The sequence below is a fragment of the Thermobia domestica genome, chromosome 6 (genome assembly GCF_964235325.1).
Source record: "Thermobia domestica chromosome 6, izTheDome1.hap1.1, whole genome shotgun sequence".
In the NCBI taxonomy this organism is placed as follows: domain Eukaryota; kingdom Metazoa; phylum Arthropoda; class Insecta; order Zygentoma; family Lepismatidae; genus Thermobia; species Thermobia domestica.
In genome coordinates this window covers 261,389,881-261,416,536 of record NC_137459.1, presented here as the reverse complement: position 1 = coordinate 261,416,536, position 26,656 = coordinate 261,389,881, and positions in this window count along the sequence as shown.

Genomic DNA, 26,656 nt, shown 5'->3' with positions numbered 1-26,656 from the left:
CGTTCTCCTGTTTACTTCAATTTTCTTAATTCCACCACCATTCGCTCTACCTTAGAATCGAAGAATAAACTTGGAACGTTGAACTAAAATATAAGAAAAAAAATAAATAAAATAAAATGCATTCCTTCAAATATTTATTTCGAAACTATGTCTCGATATGTAAACTACAAAATGTGTTTTTATTGATTCTGGTGATGGTTTCGTTTTATATGTCGTTAAAAGGTATACAAATTAGAAAGGAATAAAATCTTTCAGTTTTACATCCCACAATACTCCCACGAAACAGTCATGATAATAATGAGTAGAATAGTGGAATGAAGAAAGTAGGAACATCCCAAAAATCCATTCGCACTGTGTTTGCTCACCACAATTCCCACTTGGTATGAGCTGGGATCAAACCAGGGATCCCACACATGAAAGATGAGTGGTCTACCACTGAGCCACTGCGGCCCCGCACAATTTAAAGATAGTACGCATTATATTAAAACGTTATAACTATCACTGGTAGTGGATCTACTTAACCCAATGGCCAAATGAAAATTCCGCTTTACTTTAGAACAAAGGATGAGGTTTAAAAGCCACATAAAGCTGTGTAAACCACTTAATCTACAGGGAATTTGGAATGAATGAAAACTTGTATAGAATCGTAAGCCTTCTCTCAATATTGAAGACCAGATATTCTGTCTAACTATGCATCTTCTCACTTTCAAAGAGTTCATGAATATATTTGTAATGAGATTACCACTGAGGAACTTCAAATACGTGCGGGGAGACAGACTTAACCACAAGTTTCCTCTAATCACTTGTGGCTTCAGAGGGAAAGTGGAAGAAGCATATTAGCTTCGTTAATACTAGCTTAAACGTGAAACAGAAATTCAGCTTAATATTCGTTGAGACTACAGATGCTGCCCCGAATGCGTTTTGTACTCAATACGGGAATAAATTTGCATTAATATAGAGTCAAATATTAGAAGTAATGAATTGCACAGTCACGTGCTCAAACTGGAATGTAAAATATATTAAATCATATGCCATGCTTTCGTTGAGTTCAGCAGAACCACATATACACTAAAACGAATAGTACGTTGCATTTCTCATACAAGTTGAATCAACCAATATACAGAGGTGTGGACAACATAGTTTTATGAGTATAGAACTTATAATTAATATAACACGGTTGATAATGTGTCTTATGTGATGTTGGTGCAATTATCTTTGGTGTTGCTGACATAAGAGATTTGTGTTTGATAAGAGATTTTTATTTACGTTTCTATTTTGTATGTTTCCCTTCTCTTCTTAATAAGGGGCTGCGGTGGCTCAAGCTGTAGAGCGTTCACCTCTGCTGTACGGTGTATTTGATTCGATCCCAGTTCGCGCCAAGTCAACCTTGTGGTGGACAAACACCGTATACGTGGGTTTTCTCGGGGTTCTCCCGTTTCTTCCCACTGACTTCATTCCACTATTTCATTCATGTCTCATCATCACCGTCTCTTTTAGCCTAGCCGACATAAGCGTGGGACGTAAAACTTAAGGATTCCATTTCATTTCATTTTTCTTTACAATATAAGCAATCCGGAACTTCAATAGCAGAACTTACCCTAATTATCTAAGACGATAATTTGCTAAAGTGCTTGGGTAATTGCACAATTTCAACTTGGCCTCAGTTGCTGCATCCTTATCGGTATGCAACCGTGCAGATCATATTACATCCGATTGATGGAATGTTATTGGTGAATTGACACTGGCTTTCATGTTCTTGATGCTATTCCTTACATTTACGACGCTTTGAACTCAAGTTTACTTAGTATGAGTGCATTTTTTCTCTGCATATTTCGTTACGTGTTTCCACACATGTGAATCACCCTGATTCATCTGTTGTGCTCTACCGACACTCCAGATATATTTCTAGAGCATTTGAGTACAAATTCTCTACACTTAATACTCAGAACGCCACTGTTGGCCAGCTCCCGTATCTGGCGATTATGCAACCACACACAACGGACATGAAGGTGTCCGTCATTTTGTATTTGTTCCAGATATCGAGTTAATAAAAGAGATTATTGTTACCTTGTAGAAATCCTATCAATTGATATCCATTTAGACCAATTTTCATTTGGCAGATTATCCGGGACTCTCTAGGTTCCTTCGGGGAATCCCTTGCGCGTTCATGGTAAGATTGTGAAACATGCAAAATTCAATACAGCAGGTATGACTTCTTCAGTGATTTTTTTACTCGCCCTCTTTACGTTTGGTAGTTTCCAAACTATTGGCGTCCGAAGGTCATTTCCCCACGCTTTCGGCACCTTGTAGATCCGAAACTATGTTCGACAGCCGAAAGTTGAAGAGAACTTTTTTTCTTGTCTCAGTGGCAGGAGTCACCTCCCAAGTGTTGTAACACTTATTTTGCAACACCCGGTATATATATATATATATATATATATATATATATATATATATATATATATATATATATATATATATATATATGCGTGTGTGTGTGTATGGATGAATGCATACACTGTTGTGAGAAACGCAAGTACAAAGATAACAACGATTCTGTGTAACTCCCAACTGCCATAGATTGATGAAACTTAAACTATTTATAGAAAAGTAGTTTTTTTTTTTTAACATCATACAGGAAATAACAGAAATACGCGCGTTGTAAAAAGAGCAAAAATAACACTTTCATACAAAGGGAATAACACACTCAATACAGTGTAATTCATGCATTACAGAAAGAGTGAAATTATTCTTATAGCGGTATGTGATCACCATGAAGAACGGTACATAGTCGATAACTCACTTCCATGCCGCTCTTAAGGATGGCGATGATTTGTTTAGATATGATGTTCCATAACTCAGTCAAGGCTGTTGACAACTGCTGGATGGATCTTGGTGCATCTGGACGTGCTGCAAGACATCTCCTCATATAATTTCAAATGTATTCAATAGAATTCAAGTCGCGAAAACAGACAGGTCATCCCGTTAGCCGAATGTTATCTAGTTCTAAGAGCTGCGCCACCTGCGCTGTACGATGCGGTCATGCATTATCTATATATATAAAAGAGAACGTACAAATCCTTTGTCCGCTCATCACGCTAATACGGCTGAACCAATTTCTTTTACTTTTGGGGGGTTATTAGGATTTGGACCCTAGATGGTTTTTATCATATCACTTTAATTTTCAATTACCAGTGTCTTGAGATAATTGACCATTCAGGTGTCCATTACGTACAAATCCTTTGTTAGTTCATCATAGGTATAAAAATAAACGTATGTATATGCAACCCGCATGACCGTGTCACTCGGCGGGTTAACATAAATGACAGGCGTTATAATGGTTTTTATCATATCACTTGAAAGCGAAAAAGTAAAAATTATCTAAGTAACAAAGTTTATTGCGTTCGGGGGTGACCGCAGCGAAGCGGGGCGGGTTAACATAAATGACAGGCGATATAATGTTAACATTTACTGCAATCTTCTATGGTTTTTATCATATCACTTGAAAGCGAAAAAGTAAAAATTATCTAAGTAACAAAGTTTATTGCGTTCCGGGGTGACCGCAGCGAAGCGGGGTGAACGCTGCTAGTTATCCATAAATATGACATTGGGTTCGACTGCACCTCTGAAAAGACGCACATGGACACAGAATGCAGTACTACAATGGCATTGGCCTTTGAGTATACCGCGTTCACAAATTTAGAAACCGGTATTTCAATGCAACATTATGATTCTCCTTAAAAAAAAAAAAAAAACACTTGGACCATCCAAACAATCCTATTGTGCCATATTTATGGGTTTATTGCATGTTCCTATCTGCTCACATTAGAGAAGAGAGCGCTACTTCTCTTCTATGTCCTTCGTATCAAAGCAAACAATGTCACTGATGTGCCAATGGAATACAACTTAATTGCCTGCAGACAAAGAGACCAACCACCTTATGCTGTCGACGTGTCACTGTGGACTGTGAGATTGGGCGACTAGCAGTCTTCTTATATATGCTTGCAACTGCACTCATGTTTGACATCGACCCCTCCCTGTCTATTTCACAACGTAGTGGTCGCCCGTTGCCGCAGTTTAAAGTGTCGAATGCCATCTCTGCTTTGCACAGTATTTTCTATGTACGTGTGTTATTCACGTGAAACAATGATACAGGTAATATCAAACTTCTAGACTACACTTCTAACACTTCGTCCTTTTTCCTCTTTCCAGACGATCCTCAGACACAACACCTAGTTTACAATAACACGCTTATTTTAATAATAATAATAATAATAATAATAATAATAATAATAATAATAATAATAATAATAATAATAATTAAATAAATAAATAAATAATAATTTTCATCTGCACAAATACAGCTTTAATTAGTTTTAACTCTCCGTATTTATCTCTGTCGTGCATGTGTAAGTATGGAAGGAAGGATTAATTCAGTGCATTTTTTTTTTTTTGTATTACATCAGTGCATATGCACTACAGTTTTACGAGCATTTATTAGAATTCCTTCCGTGAAAAAAAAAATAATACAGATTTTTTTTTCTCGTCAGGTGGAAAATGCATGAGAATAGCCTCTAAATTATGGAATGATTAGTTTTATAGTTTTTTCGTCATTTTCCATGATAGGCAATGGAATGATTTCAGTGAACATTACATTCGTACGAAGCTTGACAGCCATGAATGGGAGCCGTCAAAACTCAATTGATGACTAACCTTTCTGTTAGCCACTGAGACGAGTCTGTGCAAGAGGTGGTCATCCATCATTATTAAAAGCTGTGATATAGCAGATGATCAATCTCGAATTTCGAACAACAGCTTATTTGAAACAATTTTAATCTACTGTGAAGCCAAGTATTTTTTATGGTGACTAAGTGAACATTATGTTGCGACCTTACTACAGAAAGCAATAGAATGAAGTAGAACATGATAAATTAAGACGTTAAAGTAAATCTTTATATAGTGTGGTTCATCATCCAAATTGCATCAATATATATATATATATATATATATATATATATATATATATATATATATATATATATATATATATATATATATATATATATATATATATATATATATATATATATATGTATGTATTACATGTTTATACACATTTCTGGTCATTAACGACATCTATGGCCATAAGTCGGTCACTACACTATTCGATGAGGGAGAAATACCGATAACAATAATGAATGGGGAACGAAAAATGGAACGGTGAATGAATGAAGTAGTCTGGGACTTGTATGTTAGGTATTATCCCGCATTTGCCTGCTGTGACGATGGAAAACCCAGGAAAAATATCGCTCAGGATCCTTGGTCTGAAAAAAAAATGTTATTCGTTTTCGACCGAGTGTCCCCATTGGGAATTGAACACGGGATCACTCGCACCAAAGGCGACAAGAAATGTAGAAATATGCGTTTCTGGTCAAATTTGCATATAAGCTTTTCATTGACTTCTTCATATGATTGCTAATTTTAAGACTTTATCATCCAAAATGCATTCTTGTTTTCCTAATGACACTGTTGTAAATCAATTTCATATACCATGTTTATTCGTGTAGTAGTCACCTTCTAATAACAGTGGCACCTTAAGTTTGAAGTAGAAATATTCGTAAAAAAAAAAAAAATCTCCACATAAAAGTCGCAGTCTACAGGATTTTTGTCTTTGTGAACGAGATATATATATTTGTTTTTACTGATACGTAATATCGTGACACATCTGTCAACAGAGATCAAATAACCTACTTCCGCCCTCCATTTAATGTTGGTACAATGCTGTATGCATCAAAATTCAAAATTGCTTTGATGCGATAATTGAACGACAGCTTTCCTCGAGTAATAGTCGCAGTTTGATTTTCACATTTAAAAAGAATGGTACAAAAAGTGCGACTATAATACGAGTAAACACGGTAAATTAGTTCATTTCTAATTGAAGATGGTATGCAAGGCTTTAACGTTCAGACAACAATAGCGCAGAAGAAGTCATGGTGATTGTGAAAGATATAACATTTGAAAACTTAAGATCTTCACAATATTTTTTTATGTGCATGGGGGGATTGAATTGTATTCCTATCCTACCAAACTAAGGGTACAGTAATCAAGAGTTAAACATAATAATAATAATAATAATAATAATAATAATATTAATAATAATAATAATAATAATAATAATAATAATAATAATAATAATAATAATAATAATAATAATAATAATAATAATATTGAGATTTTCTCGGAACGGTTCGAATGGTCTTATTTATCCCTGCATAAATCAATAGTTTATTAGCAACCTTATATTATAGTTTAAGTAGTTTTTTCTAGAAAAAAAATGAAGAAAAAAAAACAGCAGGTAGTCTACGATTGCGGCTGGGTTCCTCGATTATCTATTTATTTATTTATTTATTTATTTATTACGATTCGTGTGATTTTATTTATGTTTCATAAATTGGTTTTCCATCACGAAACCTACACTATGATACAAATCATTTGTAATTTAGAAATTTCACAAGGGTAGTTTAACCTAAGAATGAGCTTCTTTTCGGACAATTATCTCAGAAAGAAGTAATGCGATTTTCTTAATCTATATTATAAAATTGAAAGTGACTGTTTGTCACTCTTAATCTCTTCAACTGCCCGAACGATCTCGATCACATTTTTGACGTAGATGCGGTTCTGGTCTGGGAGTGCTTTTAACTATTCACTTTACGGTAGAACTTAGGGAAGGGGAGGACGGGAGTTATAAAAAAATATAAATAAAATTTTTGAATCACCAGACTGATCTTGATCAAATTTTCAACATAGATGAGGTTCGATACTGGGATGGATTTTATTTCACTGGGATGGATGAAACAACGTAAAGGAAAGGGAGAAGGGGGAGATATATAAAAAATCAATATAAATAAAAATAAAAGAGACTAGGTTTGTGACTTAATAACTCTTAAACCACCCAACCGATCTCAATCACATTTTCATCATGGGTGAGGTTTGGGACTGTCATGATTTTTGCTATTTTACTTTGACCGTGAAGCTTAGGGGAGGGAGAGAAGGGAGGTATATATTAAAAATTAAAAAAAATGAAAGTAACTGCATTTCTTACTTTATCACTCTTCAATTACCCGACCGGTCTCGATGAAATTTTCATCATAGATGAGGTTCAGACCTGAGATGATTTTTCATTTCACTTTGACGGTGCAATTTAGGGGAGGAAGGAAGGGAAGATGCATTTACAAATATATCGAAAATGACTTATATTATTGTCGAATCTATAGTTTTCGTGATCACTGAGATGCACAGTGACACTTCTGATGCTGATTAAATCCAAATTCAGCACAGCAACTTGGGGAAGATATACAAAAATGATCTAAAATGACCAATATCCGTGTGCAATCCATAGTTTTCGGGGTCGCTGAGATGAACAGTGACACTTGGGATCCTGTTTATATTCATATCCTGTCAGCCCTGCATATTGGGGGAGGTAGAAATAGATAAAACTGATCAAAAATAACCCGTATTAGTGTCGAATCCATAGTTTTCGGGGTCACTGAGATGACCGGTGACACTTCCGATAACTTTTTAAAGCAAATTCAGCCTCGCAACTTGGGAGAAGGGAAGCTACACAAAATTATTCAAAATGACCAATATTAATGTCGAATCCATAGTTTTCAGAGTCGCTGAGATGAACAGTGATCTGTTAAATCGATGCCACTAAAAACGAAAACAGCATACTTCACGGGTACCAAACACATGAGATACGGAGTTGTGCATTTAAACTTTCATTTTAACCCAGCGAAATGGATATTTGATGCTAGTATTACATAAATAAATGTTTTATTAATAATTCTGCGATACAGGATAACCATTTTCTTATTTAAAAAATCACAAGAAGTAGTTTATACTCTTGGATAATTTTTACGACTTAAAAAAAAAAACGGTTTATACAATTTTGTTCATATTTCATAAATAAATAAACTATTAAGACACTTGAAGTATTTGTTTTTACTAAAATAATAAATAAAAAGACACAAAGGTCGGTATATTATTGGAGTAAATTTTCTTGTTTTTCAAACGATATTCTCGAAGTCGAGTTAAGCAATGTTGTTTATATTTCACAAATAAACGTTTCATTAGACATGACAACTCCACTAAATGTAGATTCATTTTGGGGTGAGTTTATTTCTTTCTTTTCTTTCTTTTTGGGCTTCTTATCAAAAACTGTTAAGTTAATTTTGTTCTGATTTCACAAATAGATATTTCACGAAGAATCTCACAGTTTGGTATAAATAACTTTGAACGAAAAGAAAAATGCACAAGAGAAAGTTGACTATTGAGGTTGGGTTCTTTACAGACTACGTTCTCACAAGTTAGACAATTTGGCTCTTATTTTGTGATAAACACTTATCTAATAACTATATAATATGCCATTAATGATTTGTTCAAAAACGCCTACTACAAGCCTGTTATAATTGGTTTGTTCATACTTGGTAAATAAATGTTTCCGTATCAACTACAACATGATATGATTGAATCTAAAGAGGGAGTGTGGGGAAGTTTAGTACGCTGGTGCGTACTTTCAATTTTAATAAAAAATATACTGGGTACCGTAGCAAACTGTTATCAGTTACATTTGGTAATGGTATGTATGTAAATAATGATTTCTATCGCATTGTAGAAATACAAGTGAAATATATACAAAATAGTTTTAGTCGACTTGGTGAAACTTGATCAAATGTAACTCATTCCTAAGAGTTAGTTATTATTTGTTGATTTTTTAAATGAGAATTACTAATTCTATACGGTAGGGTTGTTAATTGAATTGGTATATATGCGGTGTTAATGAACTACATCGAAAAACTGTAAGACTTGATTTCTCACATCATAATAAGAGAAAAAGTTCATATGGACCTGTGCAGAAAAGTGCATAGTTTCAGAGCTAGGGCTGTCCAAAATCGCGGAAAAGTCAAATTTCAACAGGCCTTATTTCGAATTTCAGAAACTGTGGATGGTGGTCCTTATCATCGTAAAGGAAGTCAGGAATACGCAAACCAAAAATCCATATTTCATTAATTTTCAGTGGGTGTACAGAGTATTCCACACAGGCTGAAATTTCCAGACATGCCATCAACCGAATTTTGAGATATGCTCTGAATTTGTGATTGGCGTAAAGTAGGCAAACGATATGCCTTGATAGCAGTGAACACAAAATCCTTTGTCACGATGCCCGAACTGTTAAGAATCGTCAGCAGCACGGTTTCTCGTACTCGGGAAAACGCATCCTGCAATGTTTTCTTTCACACTTGTAAGTGAAGAAAACGTGAAATATACCATCTCATCACACATTATTCCCAACACAAAAGATCATGAAGCTGCCACTTCCTTACACTTCCGACTTCCCTCCGAAGCACTGGATGGCCATTGTTGTCAAGGCTTATCTTCTGCCTACTTTGGACCCTCCTTGAAATCAGTGTATATCTGAAAACCCTATTGAGAGCATATCTGTGAATTACATCCTGTAGCGAATACCCTGTATGCCTATTGAAAATTGACGAAATATGCACCTTTGGATTGTGTATGCGTTGCTTCCTTTACGCGGATAATGACCACCATCCACGGTTTCTGGAATTCGAACAGGACCTGTTGAAATTTGGCTTTTTCGCGATTTTGGACAGTCCTAGCTCTGAAACCGTGCACTTTTCCCAACAGGTCCATATGAAATGTTTCTGTTATTATGATGTGTGGAATCATCTCTTACAGTTTATCGGTATAGTTCATTAACTCCCTGTATATATATATATATATATATATATATATATATATATATATATATATATATATATATATATATATATATATATATATATATATATACAGTGGAATGGACGTATACAGCTCCTGTATCGTGGTGTGTGGAAATTTGTACCATTGTTCCTCCAAAATATGCTACAGTTCCTTAAGGAATGTTGGTGAAGGGTAACGAGGCCAAACACGCCTCTCTAACTAAGACCACAAAGGCTCAATCATGTTCAGATCTGGTGATTGTGGGACCCAGGGGAGGTGTGATAGCTCCTGGTCATGCTCCTCAAACCATGATTTCACCGTTTTGGCAGCGTGACAGGGTGCCAAATCATCTTGGTAGATACCATCACCATCAGGGAACAATATTTGGACCATGGGTAGAACCTGGTTCCCCAAAATGACCTCATACGCCTTAGCATTCATCATTCCATGCAGAGCTATGATAGGACCTAGGGAAACCACGATATAACTGTTCATACTGGAACAGAACCACCCCCAAGCTTTACAGTTGGAAGCAGACAGTCTGTATCATAGGCCTCCGACGGTGTTCTCCATACGTAAACACGACTATTTTCTCATAACTGACAAAATTTACATATCTGTCAATCAGAGGTGTTCGTTAAACGGACGAAAATTGAATTAGACTGGTCACAAACTGGAATGTACAGGTTTCCTCCCCAGTAAGGAAACATATAAATAAAATTTCTGAATAGTTCTTATGCTCATTATCTCATCATGGTGCAGAATTGTTTACGAAATCTTATTATTGCGTAAATTACATACTTTTTATGCCAATAGTTAGTGACTAAGTGGTTTAAATGTATAATTTATTATCCCCTAAAACGTCTGCAAAACACTTCGTACTATTTCCCCCTTCTTGAGTACTCATATTCTAATATAATGTTTACATGAAGCATAGACCTTCAGCTTAAGTGGAATTTAACAGTTTTTTTTATTATTATTACTTTATTTAAATTCAGAGCTTAGGACGACAAAGCTAGCCACTTGGGACGAATATATAATGTCAAGCACATATTTGGTATAGTTGTTTTCAGACAAAACACTTTCTCATGTATTTAAAAAGATGCATAAAATTGTATAATAAATAAAGCATTTAAACAATTATTCGCGTGAATGCAGAATATATCATGTTAATTAACGAAAGTGATTATCTTGAACGAATCATTCAATTGCAAACACCGTGGAAATCGAAAGAAGGTAAAGTTGTCTTCTTTTCGTCATGCAAGTTCTTACTGGTAGTTGAGTACTTTCTCCCTGGGGCACCATCATTAAAAACTCCAATACGCCCGAGTTGGACAATTAGTGTTGCTGCACATGGATTCCCCACGGGTGTAAAATCGACAATTCGTGCGGTGTCTAGGGACCAAGCGACCACCGTTGGTGAGGGGAGAGACGAAATGCGAAAAAAAGAAGGGAAAAATAGGATATTGGTTAAGCCAGGGAACGAAAACGAAAACAGAACAATGGAGTAAAAAATATATGTATAATGTGTAGTTGGGCCGTCTTGTAAATGGTTTATTTCACGATTCATGAGGTAAAAATAGTTTAAAACACTGGCGGCGTAGCTACCGGAAGATCGAATTATATTCTAAGGAAGTACGATTCTTGCATTTACATTTTAGGGGAAAAAGTATAATATTCATGGGGTGAAAAACCAGATTACTGCAATAAAACAGTTATAACAGTTTTCGCCTATATCTGTAAATATACTTTCACATCACGGAATATACGTAACACTTATCTTCAGATCAGTTCAACTATCATTTTATTTTTCGGTACCCAATGTTACGAAATACCCGGACATTTTTTTTCTAAATTATCTTTTAATGCAATTTTGTGTTTATGTTTAAGCTTCTTTAAAAATAAAATAAATCGAATCGAAAACTGGAAGAAGAATACATTATATGTATTTAAAAGGTGGTATGATCAATATACTGTATCACCTGCTTTTTTTTTCACTTGCTTATTTTTGATGTTTGTCTTCGCAGCTAATCAGAGCACGTGGAATAGCATATTCATGGTGAATACTGACACCTTACAGAAAAAGAAATTGGTAATTTGGTTATTCCTTCCTTTGAGAAAACACAAACTGTACCCTGTTAAAGCTGCACACTAGACTAAATATTGTTGAATGCATTATTTTCAGCACCAAGGATATGAGACAAAATCTACAACTTAAAGAGTGATCTGGACTGCTATTTGAGCATATATTTCTACTCCCTAGGCAAGTGCTACCACCTGAAATCGAAACGAGAAGAATAACCCCAAGTATGTGGGTTAGTCAGTCAAAATAAATACAGATTTGTTCAATGCACTTTAGTAACACGACATAAGTTACATTATTTTCTCTTAATTTGCGTGTTTTCCTCAAATTTTACCTTCACCATATTTGGCACCGACACTAACACAGAAACATCGAGTTTAATTAACAGTAGCGATGCTCTTTAGTGGTTAACTTGGCCACGAATGGGGTGCTTTAAATATATTTATAGTTGTTGTTCTGTGAATGACAACTACTCGTGAAAACTTTTTTCATCAACAAGACGTTTGAAGATAATTTTGTGGCAAATGGGCGACAAGTGTATTGATTTTACTGTTGTATTGTACGAAGCTGTTTGCAATATTTAAACAAGCTGGTATATTGCGTTATTAAAAAAAAATGTTCACAAAACGGAACTAAGATATCTTTATTTATTTTACGCATTGTCCAGGAACAGAAATTAAGCTAACGGATACTGGCTTCAAAATTTGTGTTAGTATTCCTCTACATAATGCCTACGGAACAGATTGCCACAATATTATTCTTTAAACACCAATGTTATGAGTGATCTACTAAACGACAAGATAGAGTCACTGTTGAATAATGTCTATTTCTTGTAACGAATGATATTTTCGAGAATAAAAGCAACACAATTCGCTGCTAGATGTTTATTTACTTATTCTCATTGACTAACTTTAATACGTTATTTCATTCACTGGCAACACGTCCTAACTGTACTATTTATAAACTGTAAAAAGTAGTTCACAATAATAGATTTTTTTTTCTTTTTTTAAAAATAAATACATCCATTCCAAATAATGTGCTTTATTTTTTTCTTGAGGTTCACCGCTAAATAAATAAAGCAACTTACTATGTTCGTATAAAGCATTGTTATCAACACACAACCTGAGCTTGATATTTATTGTTAAGGAAGTTTCTTAATATTTGCAAATTTTCACGAAATACCAACATAGAAACACAAATAAGCATAGGTATTTTATTTCCAAAAACAACCAAAGCATGCGTACCATAAGTAATTAGGTTTTGTTTATTTGTTTTTAAAGTAGTTCCACTTGACAGATACGTAAATAATACATGGAATTTTAAAAGCTATTCAATAAATTTTATACAGTAATATTATATTAGATAATAATAATAGTTAAGGATGAGTTTTCGGATATATATATATATATATATATATATATATATATATATATATATATATATACATATATATGCATACATTCCAGAGTTATTGTTAATTCTCAATTTCAAAACGGCCTAATTATGAACATTTGGTTAAAAGTTGCTTATGTATGATCCACATATGGAGTCAGCCGCACAATGAGTAATAAGTCATGCAACTTTGTCCTCAATAAATTCAACGTGAGTGGAGTGATCTGATAAAAGTATAGAGACAATTTACAGAATATCTTTTCTTATTTAAGTGACGATAAACTGGAGCTCAAATAGTTATCTAGTTTTGAAGTTACTTACCAAAGAAAGATTATCTAATTAAGTACCCGTTTACCCTGGTAACTTTACAACCTATGTTAATGAAATTAATGGTTGTCTCTGGTATATGGAAATTGAGAATGAGGACAAGAACATAGAATGCTTTTAGTTGTAACTAAATTGACATCAAACTTATGAATTAATTGAGAGCTACTTGATTTAGGAGGTAGAGGGTTCAGGATTTTACCTCTATCAACATAACTCGTCATTAAAATGTATGCTATCCCTTGTAAGTCGCTTGCTGTAAATTGCGAAGTTTCCATGTTCTTTGTCGCTGGGCTAACCTCTTCATCTAAACAGATCTTTTCTGCTTAAAGAATATCCACTATTATTTTTTATTGTTTTTACTTTACTTTCCTCTTTCTTGTTTCTCTTCCACCTTATTATCTGCCGTATCATCACGTATAATTTTGTCCCTTACCTATATTTATTAGATTATCATTCCACTCAGCTAAACTTTTCCGTTGTGATCATCAGACACATTTCTTAAAACTCGAGACTCTACTACAATTTTGGAAGAATGAAAATGTATGTTCTTTATATATGTGTTCAATACTTCGTGGGCCTCTTTCTTCGTAATTCTTTACTCATAAGAAACGGATAGGAACATGTCATCCGGACATCCGAATCAAATCTAGTTCATTCGGTAAACATAACAAAGATATTTTCATGCACAAAAAGATGCTATGGACAACGGAGTAAGCCCCTGGAGACAATTAACCAAGTTAGTATATAAAAAAAATCGTATACTCGCAGTGAAATAACTATTGCATCAACACTGTTCATTGGAAAGTCATAGTTTATGGCTCACTCTCTTCAGCATGAAACACCCTTCCTAGAGGTGCTATGTATTGGGGCTCACAACGTACTTGAACATGTAAAATTGGGAGAACATCTAGAAAATTCCATCCGGAAATTCATTTTATCAACTTTGGACCCCTCTGGAGTAACCCGGGATAAAAACACACTATCCAAATGTATCTCGAAAAAATACTATAAGGAATAAGGAATGAGTGTATCAAGTTTTGTATTCCCAGTTTTGTTTTGGTATACAAGTTTTCCCCTCATACCTATTCCGTCTATCAATACAAAATTTGGTACACTCATTAGTTATTCCATGTAATATTTTTCGAGATATATTTGGATAGTGTGTTTTTATCCGGGACCACTCCATAAGAGTCCAAAGTTGATGGAAGGAATTTCTAGATGGAAGTTTCCAGATATTCTCCAAGTTTTCCCTGTTCAAGTACGTTATGGGCCCCAATATTTAGTACCTCTGGAAAGCTTGTTTCATGCTGAAGAGAATGAACTATAAACTATGACTTTCCAATGAACAGCGTTGATGCAATACCTATTTCACTGCGATTCTGCGATTTTCTTTTTACTAACATTGTTAATTGGTCTCAGGGGCTTACTTCGTTGTCCATGACATATAATTTTTGTGCATGAAAATAACTGTTATGTTTATCAAATGGACTAGGTTTGATTCGGATGTCCAGGTGACAGTTTCATGTTCCTTCCTTGTCAGATGCTCATGTAATACCTTCACAACTTTATCACACAATATCTTCGTAACACGCTGTACTTTATTAACCATCATTTTTATAGTTACTTGCATCTGCCTTTTTGATATTTAGCTCACATTATTTGTTTCAGCTTGTTCTTTTCTTTTCTAATACTATATCAATTTTCTATTTATGTTCTGTAAGAACAGGTACAGCATTTGCAAAACAAATATACTAGTTCCAATACCTCTTACCGAAACAACTGCTTCTCAACTGGAATTATTTTTTTATAAATGTATGTTTGATGATGTACTTGAGAATGGATACATTTGTTTAACCCCTTACTGCGTGCCGTGCCATATATGGCATATACCATTTTTTTTTCACTTTAGCTTTTTGTAATTTATCAAAGAACCAAATGACTGTTTTGTCTGTTGTGTGAGATATTGACGTGAATGAATAAGATATTTTGATGTCTTCTGGCATGTTCTTTGTGAGTTGTAAGTGTCATATATGACACTTATTTATTTCTCGTCGTAATTAAGTGAAAAATCTAAGATTCAAGTTTAAATTCATTTTTTAAGTTCCCATATGAGGATTTCCAATACTGATTTTTTTTTTCGCTAAAAGAAAAAAATCATGCAGAAAGGGGTTAACCTCTTCCAATTGTACTATCCTCTGTCATTCATTATTTCATTCTAAATTTCAAAAGTTGCGTCATGCGTAAGTTTCTTCCCAGTTTTTGATTCATCAATTTTATCCGAAGTTTCTTCAGTATCTTCATCAAAATTGACCAATTTTATCAGCTAGAAATCTTTCCTATATTAATAAATATCATATACACTTCTTTTACTCTATCTAAAAAGAATTTCAACCATTACTCGATGTATGTAATTGCATCTCTAATGGCATTTTCCTCCTCAACCAGAACTATTATTCTTCATCCGCATAATTTGTTTGTCAACATATTCGCTTTAATGTTCGAGGCTGAATTTTAGTAACATTAAGTGTGAGATTTGAAGTTGAGTTTTCACTCCATAATATACAAGAATATAAACAGTGTCCCAGTAGGAAAATACACTATTTTGGGAAATGATAGTATGGGTCATTAAAAACAAAAAGTCTATATGAATCATAGGTGAATTCGGTTTCGTTTTATATATATGGGTGCATTGAAACAAGGACAAAGTTATTACACATATATTTTATTGCAGTTCAATATCTCAGGAATAATGAAGACAATTCCATCATTTGAAAGCAAGTAGGCAGAGAGGGAAAGTTTCTTTCTTTATTGTTTAGTGATATTAGTTGGATTCAAGTAATCACATATTTAAAAAAAAATGATTTTTTTTTAAAATTCTAAATTTTTACCTTCAAATTTATGTATCGAACTCTGCAGGCATTTGCGTATGGGGTTGTTTTAAGGAGTTTAATGGGGTACACGAGGGAAAAAAAAACTGATTGCATAAATTTATGAATCCTCCAATACCAAACGAGAGCGTCATGATGATCCGTGACGAGCTACACGGCATGCTAGGTGTATTGCAGTTGGTGAACACTATAATAATGTACTCTGCGGACACTTACGAATAATTTCGTCTGTAACCAACATTTAAAAGACGTTTTAAATAAGGTTCTTTTTTCGATGATAACATCTTTACTCGAGTATTACGTCAGTAAAACCGTGTAATGCAAAGTATTTTCTAAGAAATTTATGAAATGCTTTTAATGTTATGTACTTATTTCGGGTTATCATACTGCTTCAGATGTTCAACAGAAAATACAAGCAATTACATGGTATTTATCTATTTACACAATATGACATATTATAATCAGTTTCTTTTTAGTTTGCATATCTCAATGCTTTCATTTTTCATGCTTTTCAACATTAATATATAAATTACCTTTTCAATATTAAAATATATGGAGCCCGATTGTTAAATGCTGTGTTCACAAAAACTATTCAATGACTTCTGTTCTTAGTCAACTGGATCAAGTTTCTAATTTGTATTCCTATTTCTGCGATATCCATCTTAAATTGTCCTCCCATCTGCTCCTAGGTCTTCCTAATGGTCGCTTTCTGATTGGACTTTCAGTTAAAAATTTTAAATCGTCCCTTACAATGTTTAATAAAATGTATAAACTATGCAGTTTCTCAGTATGAAGTTGTCGCCATTTCTCATTCCCGTTTCTCTTGGGTTCGGGCGTTTTCCTTAGATTTTCCCCTTAATTTATTTAGTCGGTTTTCTTCCCTGAGAGTAAACAACCATGTTTCGGTTAACAATGTGTGTTTTGGTCATCTAGCAATACCTTCTGAAATGTTTCTAGTACATCCGAACACCGATGTCGTTAGCTCTGAACCAAGAGATATTACAAACGCACTTACTACAAAATCATATTTTGTTTTAATTGAAGCAAGTGAGCCATTCGGGACATTATTAATTTGTGTACGGTCTATCTATTCCACAATAACCTTCTTGATGTTTATGATTTTAATTGAACCTTATGTGTGCTATCTATTACAAATACAACGAAATGAAATCCTTCAGTTTAACGTCGCATGATTATGCACTTTATTCTAACGGATACGAGTGATTAGGACAAGCGAATGAAGATGCAAGAATTGAAGAAATAAAATTGTGGAAGGAAACGGGAGTAAACTGAGAAAACCCACGGACACGGTGTTGAACACTATAAAATTTCTCAACCAGGAACCCCACGCACCAGAATTAAATGCGCTACCACTGACAAGTAAGGGACCATATGGTTGTCGCGCAAATCAGATGCAGACATACGCCATCTGATTGGGCATGAAAAGATATGGAGAACATAGAAATTTAAGGTGCTAAGGGCCATAGGGAGCGGAGTGAGGAAAGAGGAAACATTGAATGTCGGCAAAATTGGAGAAAGTCAGAAATGACGGGAAAAGTTAATTTCGTGCAAACAAGGAAAGAAAGTCAACCAAAAGAAAGAAACTAAACATAACAAGGGCATCAAGGACTAAGAAAGATCATAATCAGGGTTGTCATCCGGACTGCAATGTTGCCAGCGCTGCATAACATTGATATGGAAGATATAGCACAGTATAGCAATTCATGCACAAGGAAACATTTTAGTAACACAAAAGACAATTGAAAAGACTCTGTACACGTGCGTAAAAAGATTTAACGTAGTCGTGAGTGAATATTATACCCGCTTGAATACAAATGGAGGAAAATAGAGAACAGTACGCACCATTTGTAGTTTAATTGCAGTTGACGTGAAGATCACGAATGAATGCATGGTCAACACACAAGCATTTCTCGCAGTGAGCACAGCGGATGAAAGCAAGCTGGTCACACGAGTCTCTGCAGCATTCCTCTGTGAGTCCTTTTTCAAAGCAATATGCGAAAGGTGTTTCAAACTGTCCAGGATGTTCATTGGAGTAGCCACATTTGTAAAACGCAAAGCGTATCATCTTTTGGAATCGCCCAGAGGAAAACTGGTAATGAACAAATGACTGAAGGCGGAGAAAGTTCTCACGTTGCCACACATTCATACTGGAGAACACTAACGTATCTGTGATGAACTTCACCATGTTTTTGAATGGACGAAAAAAGAACACATCAGCAGATTGTATAAGGCCTGTACATTTCGGAGGAATCAGCTTTTTGTAGAACTGAACACCGTCAGGAACTGTCATTTTGTAAAGAGTGTCATCCTTGTTTGGAGTCCAGGAGTCAACCAAAAGCAAAACACGATCCTTACCCTGAAGATCGGGCCACAAAACTTCTTCCAGGGACCTTCAGGTCAAAACCTGCCTTCGGGTAGAACACCGATCATCATCAGCATCATGGAACGATGCTCCAAAACACTTTCGTTTCTGTGTTATCATGTGTACCCCCTTCACTTTCATATTTGTCCTCCTTCATGTACATTATTCGCTCACGACTATCGTTAAACCTTTTTTACGCACGTGTACAGAGTCTTTTCAATTTTCTTTTGTGTTACTAATATTTTTCCTTGTGCATGAATCGCTATACTGTGCTATACCTTCCATATCAATGTTATTCAGCGCTAGCAACACTGCGGTCCATATGGCAACCCTGATTATGATCTTTCTTCGTCCTTGATGCCCTTGTTATGTTTAGTTTCTTTCTTTTGGTTGACTTTCTTTCCCTGTTTGCAAGAAATTAACTTTTCCCGTCATTCCTGACTTTCTTCAATTTTGCTGACATTCAATGTTTCCTCTTTCCTCACTCCGCTCCCTATGGCCCTAAGCACCTTAAATTTCTGTGTTCTCCATATCTTTTCATGCTCAATCAAATGGCGTATGTCTGCATCTGATTTGCGCGACAAACATATGGTCCCTTACTTGTGAGCTACCGTGCTCCTTGCTATCTGTTAGACTTACGAACCAATTCCTTTCACTCAGGGTTGAAATCAATTAGTAATAAAATGTTGGCAATCGGTAATCTATTTCTAATTAGTAAATTCACATATATTCGTAACGAATATGTTATATTCTCCAATAGCACGGGCTTGATATTCTGTCATACAAATTAGACATCAGAACCTCAAAATAAGTGTTTGATCTAACTTGAACTTTTAATGTGATAAGATCACTTTATTCCGGATTGGTCGAGCAATAATTGTTTTATATCTCAAATTTAATATGACACCATTTATATACCGAAACTATATCCAATAATAAACAAACGTCTCAGTGTGATTGTTACGCTATTTCTAATAAAAAAATCATATGCTACCTTGTGCTATCTCTTTATTGACTGACACTAATAGATGTCGCTACCTGTCATATCGCTTGCCTGCAACTAAGTCCTTGAATAGTAGTGAGTTTGTGGTGGTTGGTGCTCGCACTCAAAAATAATAAATTCAGAAATTGCAAATAAATATAACTTTTAGTTAATCACAACTTTCATCCGCAATCTATAGCGGGTCAAAGCTTCGGGCAAAACAACTAGAGCAAAACAATTTCCGATTTGAAAGCGATATTTCAGCATTTTATGTAACTTGTTGGCTCAGAGTTTATTACGAGCAGATTTGTTGGGGAGAGAAATTAGAGAGTTGACCTATTAATCCACAACATGAAATGAAACCAGAACAATTCTGAGTCTTGAAAGCGTAAAACGATTTAACGTGCCGTAAGTTAAGATGCAACCATGGTTAACAAGTTTGAATGTACATTCATTTAGGGAGTACGACAGAGAGAGAACAAGAGGAAAAAAATGAAGGTAGACAAGGTTTCAAGAGCGTTCTTTATCGCAATATACGTATAGGTCACATGCAGACTGCACTGATAGAAAAATTCTTGAATAATGGACGATAAAATAATGCTAACCTCTGTTAATACTCGGTTAGAAATTTCCGTATTTTCTCTTATAGAAATGCCAGAAATATTACTATATTGGAGACCTATATTATAATATATCCAGGTCAATAATAATAATAATAATAATAATGATAATAATAATAATAATAATAATAATAATAATAATAATAATAATAATAACAATAAAAACAAGAAATAATTGGGATACTATGAATAAAATTTTAATATACATTGATTTTAGACTTCCAAACTATGCTATAGATACATATATGAGCATCATTTTTCCGCCAGGCCGTCCAAAGGTAGAGAAAGGAAAACCGAAAACTAACGATATTTTTGTGGATTAGCGTATCATTATATGTTTCATCTTCGTTTTTTTAGGGTAGCTCGGTGGCTCTGGTTCGATTCTCGGCCAAGAAAGTTAGCGGTGGGCAATCTAGTATTTTTTAAATTTTCTCGTGGTATTTCCGTTTCCTCCCACATTTTCATTCTCTGAATTATTTCATCATCATCCGCTTGTCTTAATCATCCGTCTCTCTCAGCCTAAAGCAGATAATTGTGGGACGTTGAACTGAAATATGTTATTTATGTCATCCCTCTATTGAAATCGAAATTGATATAGATATATTATTTTCTCTTCCGATATTATATTAGGTCCATCCCCACTCTCACATCCCTCGACTGAAACTAGTTACGGTTTTCATATTAATGTATATAAAGGAAGAGCGGTAAGATATAACGATACATTATTTTTTTTTAATTTTGTTCAGCGTACCGAGAGTAGATTTTATCTACATTTTTATCCCAGTGTTAAAACCGAAAGTGGTACTAATCTACTGTCATTTCCGCATCCCGACCAGTGACCAACCTGAAACGTTATAACATCCTATCTCGACTAGTGAAAATTTCCATTCTGCTCTTGAATTTCCCACATTATACTAAGTACAATACATATAAAGTATGAAAAGAGAATTCATTCACTTATTTGTATATTTTTCACTTTCTTCTTCAATATATGAGTGAACTATCCGTAAACTTTGATCTTCTGCGTCTCCAAACATTTGTCTTTAATCAAAAGAGACAACTGAAAATGTTAAAAGAAAATACCCAAATTTTGCTCTCAGGATTTAGTAGTTATATTGTGTCTTTGCGAGATAATCTCTTAATGAGTATTATTATATTAGAATAATTTTATTTTACAGCCAATTCGAATGGAACATTTTCTAAATTGGTTGTTTCTAATTTTACTTTTTCCATTTATTATTATTATTATTATTATTATTATTATTATTATTATTATTATTATTATTGTTATTATTACTATTTAAGTACATGAGTGTAGTTAAGGTTTCTTGTAGCTTGTTTATAGAAAATCTAAAGTTACATCTACACTAGCATGCATTTTCCACTAGCAACATTCAACTATGATACTAACACTGATTTCATACTTGCCAAGTGAACTTTGTGGTGGGCAAACACCGTGTGCGTGGGTTTTCTCGGGGTTCTCCCGTTTTCTCCCACTTTCTTCATTCCACCATTTCATTCATTATTCATCATCACCGTCTCCTTTAGCCTCACCGGCATAACCGTGGGACGTAAAACTCAAATATTTCATTTTTTTTTATTTCATACTTATGAGGACTCATTAGCCTACTTCCCTCTTATAGAGAATTTTGCTGACTATGTCGTATGAAAATCTCATATATGTTACCAATCGCGACGAAAGTTCCCTTTATCCCTTCTTAAGAAATTAATGTTAGAAAATCCAACAAAATGATTTTCTTTTTACCGCGGATTCACATCACTGATCCCAGTATTAAAACTTATTATGTAGTGACAAACTTATTTTTTATTGGTCAAATACTCCAAGAACAAATTCCAGCCCTGACTTTATCCTTCACTGGGAACAACAATAGGTAGAATGTACTACAGCTACGGTAGTTCATTCCTGAAGAACTTCAAATCTCTCCACCCATTTATTCACACCATGGGCCGGGGGAATCATATCATGACGGTGCAGTTGAAAATGACGCCGAAATTCTCGCCGTGCAATTTCACAATTATCATTACATTTGCAACATGCTTTCGCCGCGAATGTGCGTTGATCCCCTGACCACTGCTCAATGGCAACTGAAATGGCATATGCTACATTATCATGGCCTCACAGCATTGTCATATTTAACAATGATTGTGTACTATACGATTCAAAATCTCCTACTTCCACGCACCACCCTATATATATAATATAGATAGATAGATAGATAGATAAAATATATATTAGAAGAGATTCAATTAATGCTGGGTAATAAAATCAAGTAATTTCCTTCCAGTGAAACTTAAGATGAAAATTGTATTGACTTCTTGTTCTTCCGTACTTTCAGGGTAACTTTAAATTTGGTTTAGGAAGGTCGTTGAGTTAAAGAGATTTTGAGATGAGATGGTAGCGAGCAGCTTCTAAATTAGAGTCTGCTTCGTCATCAGATAACAGCCTAGCTTCTGCAACAAAACTAAGCTCTATGACCCAATTTAGGACCACATCAAAATATACATGTAATATCTTCCAAACTTTCCTAATGGCTGTTCCAACCTTTTTATGGATTCCATATATAAAGAGAAGGAAATTATTCCAAGCGAGTTGCATTGTAACAATAGTATCAAGACAGTAAAATAAATAATATGAAATTTACCTCCAGTTGCATCAGCTCAAAGCAGTGCTACTGTATACGCAAATTGGTACTTCGTTTGCATTGTATATAAATCTCACGTATCACATTTTACCATGTGTGTACGTGTTTCTTCATTCGGATTTAGTATTTCCTACCTACCTTTCAGTAAGCTCAGGTAAGAAATGACTGTCTATTATTCATCCACAAAGCTGAAATTAACATCCCAGTTCAATTTAAAATGATGGTCTTTGCACGTATTTTATGAACGATCTTTAGAAATAATGAATATGAGGAACTATAGTACCTACTTTGCTAGATAATTTGATCATTAGTGAAGGTGAATAACGATTTTTGAATCTAAAACACCAAGGGCGTAATGCAGAGTCGTTCCAACGCGTGATTAGTGACATACTAAGGAGTTCGGCTAGCATATGTTTCCTGCAGTAGTCAGGCCTTTAGTATGATGCTAATGATACTTCAAAACGACTCTGCATAAAGTCCCACAAGCTCTAAGAAAAAAAACTAATTATTACAGCATTGTGTTATTGTGCTTTTTCAATTTCCAACTTATCACTAATATAGTATTATTGCTATTTCTTATATATATATATATATATATATATACTATAGAACAATAATGCATTTATTTTCAAGTAACTAATAGTTAAATTTTTTTGACTAATAGTTAAATTTGATGGCACAGTGGAAGAACAGACGCGTATGGTTCTACGGAAACAAGCTTAACTTTCTTGCCACTAAATATCAGACTATCAGAATTCCAAAAAGCCAGTTTTGATGAAAGGACGCAATTTAATTTTTACTAAGCACGGTATATCAAAATAATCGATAAAGCAGTCAAAAGTGAACACTTCTTAATGTTTTTATCGATTATTTTGTTATATCCTACATAGTAAATCTTGAAAATTGCGTCTTTTTTTCTCAAAACTAGCTTTTGGCGCATACTCCTTTGCTATTCTAAGGGACTTATTATGATATTCTATCAAATAACTTATGGGTTCAGTTTGCAGAAATTTATCAGGATGCATGCAAGTTGTCATTTTTTTTATTTTTTTTATATTTATATCATACTTTATTTATATTATATAAATATAACTGTTTTTGCTTTCTCGGTTGCATACTTCAGATGGCGATGAAACTGAATACTTTTACCTTCTTTTACTCCTTAACGTTTGGAATTTTTCTCTTATAATGTTTTTGCCATTTATTGGGATATTGTGCTTCTTTGTACTTCTCCTTAGATTAATATATTGTTTCTCTCGTGATATATTTAAGTATGTAAGTAAGTATGCTAGAACCACTATAAAATTGTATTATATTTCTACTCTCTGATAACATTTAATTAGGAATTAAAATAACATCTGTATATGTGACTGCCCCTATTACTTCACTTTTTGAATTCAATATTTGGAAGAAGTATCTAGGAAGTACATCCTAGAACATCTAATCGTAAACAAGCCCTGCTTTCCTTATCCTCGGAGCATAATCATGCCTCATTCAGCCTAATAAAATAAAATAAACATGGCTTTGCGCATTCCTTAATAGTTGTTTTTGCATTCTCGTTTTTTTCATTCTTTCTAGCTGATATATCTATTTGTCGATCTTTGCAATGATCTATGAGTATACAATATACTCCTGGAGGGTATTCCAGGTTGATCATATTGAAGGCCTACTTTTGTTTGAGAAAAGACGAACTGCAAAATTATTTCCACTAGATTTTAGGTTTCGAAACTAAGCCATGCATAAGTTCCGAAAGTCCTTTAGAACAGCTATGCTATACTATTTTCATGATCGCCCCCACCCCTCCATGGCGATGTAAATTAATTTGGACTTGAAAGACATCGGGTCTGTTACTATTCATTTCAAGGACCTCGAAAACTATGAATTTGACAACGAAAATCATTTTGAATTACTTTTACATGTCACAATTCCTCACTACTAGATGTGTCTGACCCCAACAATATTTTCTTTTTCCAAATTGCAAATTATATGTGCATACTAACTTACTTTTAGAAGTGAGGTTACATACAGAGTGTCATCATCTTGTTATGAAAATTTCCTGAGGTATTTTATTCCTTTGCAAACATTTAAAATCACCTCTTACTCTCTGAAGCCCTCTTCTCCTCCCCTTAGTATAGAAATCAAAATGTTATACGTAGCCTACGGTCCCTTGCAAAATATGGTATTTTCGATGAAATCATTTTGATTCATGCCAAGCCTACGATGTAGGTTTGAATACCGGACAAACACACATACACAACCCCCTCTCAAAAACAAAAATTAATTATGTATATATATATATATATATATATATATAAGAGAGAGAATTGGCAAGCAGTTATTCATTCAGTTGCATAAATTATATCAAAATTGCATGCACACTGTTACATTCATGTTACAATATTCTTACATTCCTGAACTAGTATATTAATGCATCGATCATCACGCTTTCATGGATCAGTATCTTATCCAAGAACATAATATACTAACATTAGTTTTTATTATTGTCTAATCTTGTAATTTCTTCTTTCTTTTCAGGTAAGTAATTGTCTGCATTTTGGATTCATTATCAATATATATATATTTATCTGCAGTACGTGAGTATCTGCTTAAAATTCGTATTTCATAATAAATAGTAAAATTGTAATAGTAAATTCAAATAATATTTTATTCTGATTCTTTGAAGAATATTCCTTAAAACTATAAATTACTTGTTGGCCAATAACGAATTTCACATTTTCGTAGGTATTACCTAATTTGGTAGAAATCATGTTTGTTTAATGCATAATTTATATATATATATATATATATATATATATATATATATATATATATATATATATATATATATGATTATGCTAACTTTATTCTCGTTCTATTTGTCATATGTCATGAAGACGTGAGTTCGCAATGCAGCTTAGCTGCTTCGCTGGTAACTTTGTTTCCTGTCTTTAATGTTAATTGTCGACTTAGAGAACTATGTCTGATATATTCATCTTTCCGTTCATAAAAGTAAAATACAATCATAATTATTAAACTGTTTTAGGTATTTGTAATATTAAATAATTTTCCGCTTATAATCAATTCTTAAAGCTACGTATAAGTAATAAGGAAATGAAATAAAATAACAAAATACACCTTAATCTATATACACTGTATGCATTGTGATGAACATTTTTATTATTTTAATCCCCTAAGTTTTCTTTTTCTTTAATGACTAATATTCAATAACATATTAAAACTTAAGACTACACAATTATTACAGTGTTATTCAGTTTTGGGTTCGATGTAACAATATCTTGAGAATGTGATTTTTTTTGTCTTTTGAACATAGGCTTTACAATGTCTTTAACTCTATCAATTATACTAAAATTGTGTATCGGCTTAAATTCTAAAGATAGTATAATCCTTTGCCAGTAACCAAGGGTCGGGGGGCTGATATGGATTTTAAAACACCTCCATCTCCATATTGAAGTAGTCTTGGGCCGATGAAAAGATTATAAGACCGATGGTGTTCTCCAACTCTATTGAAATAGTGGGT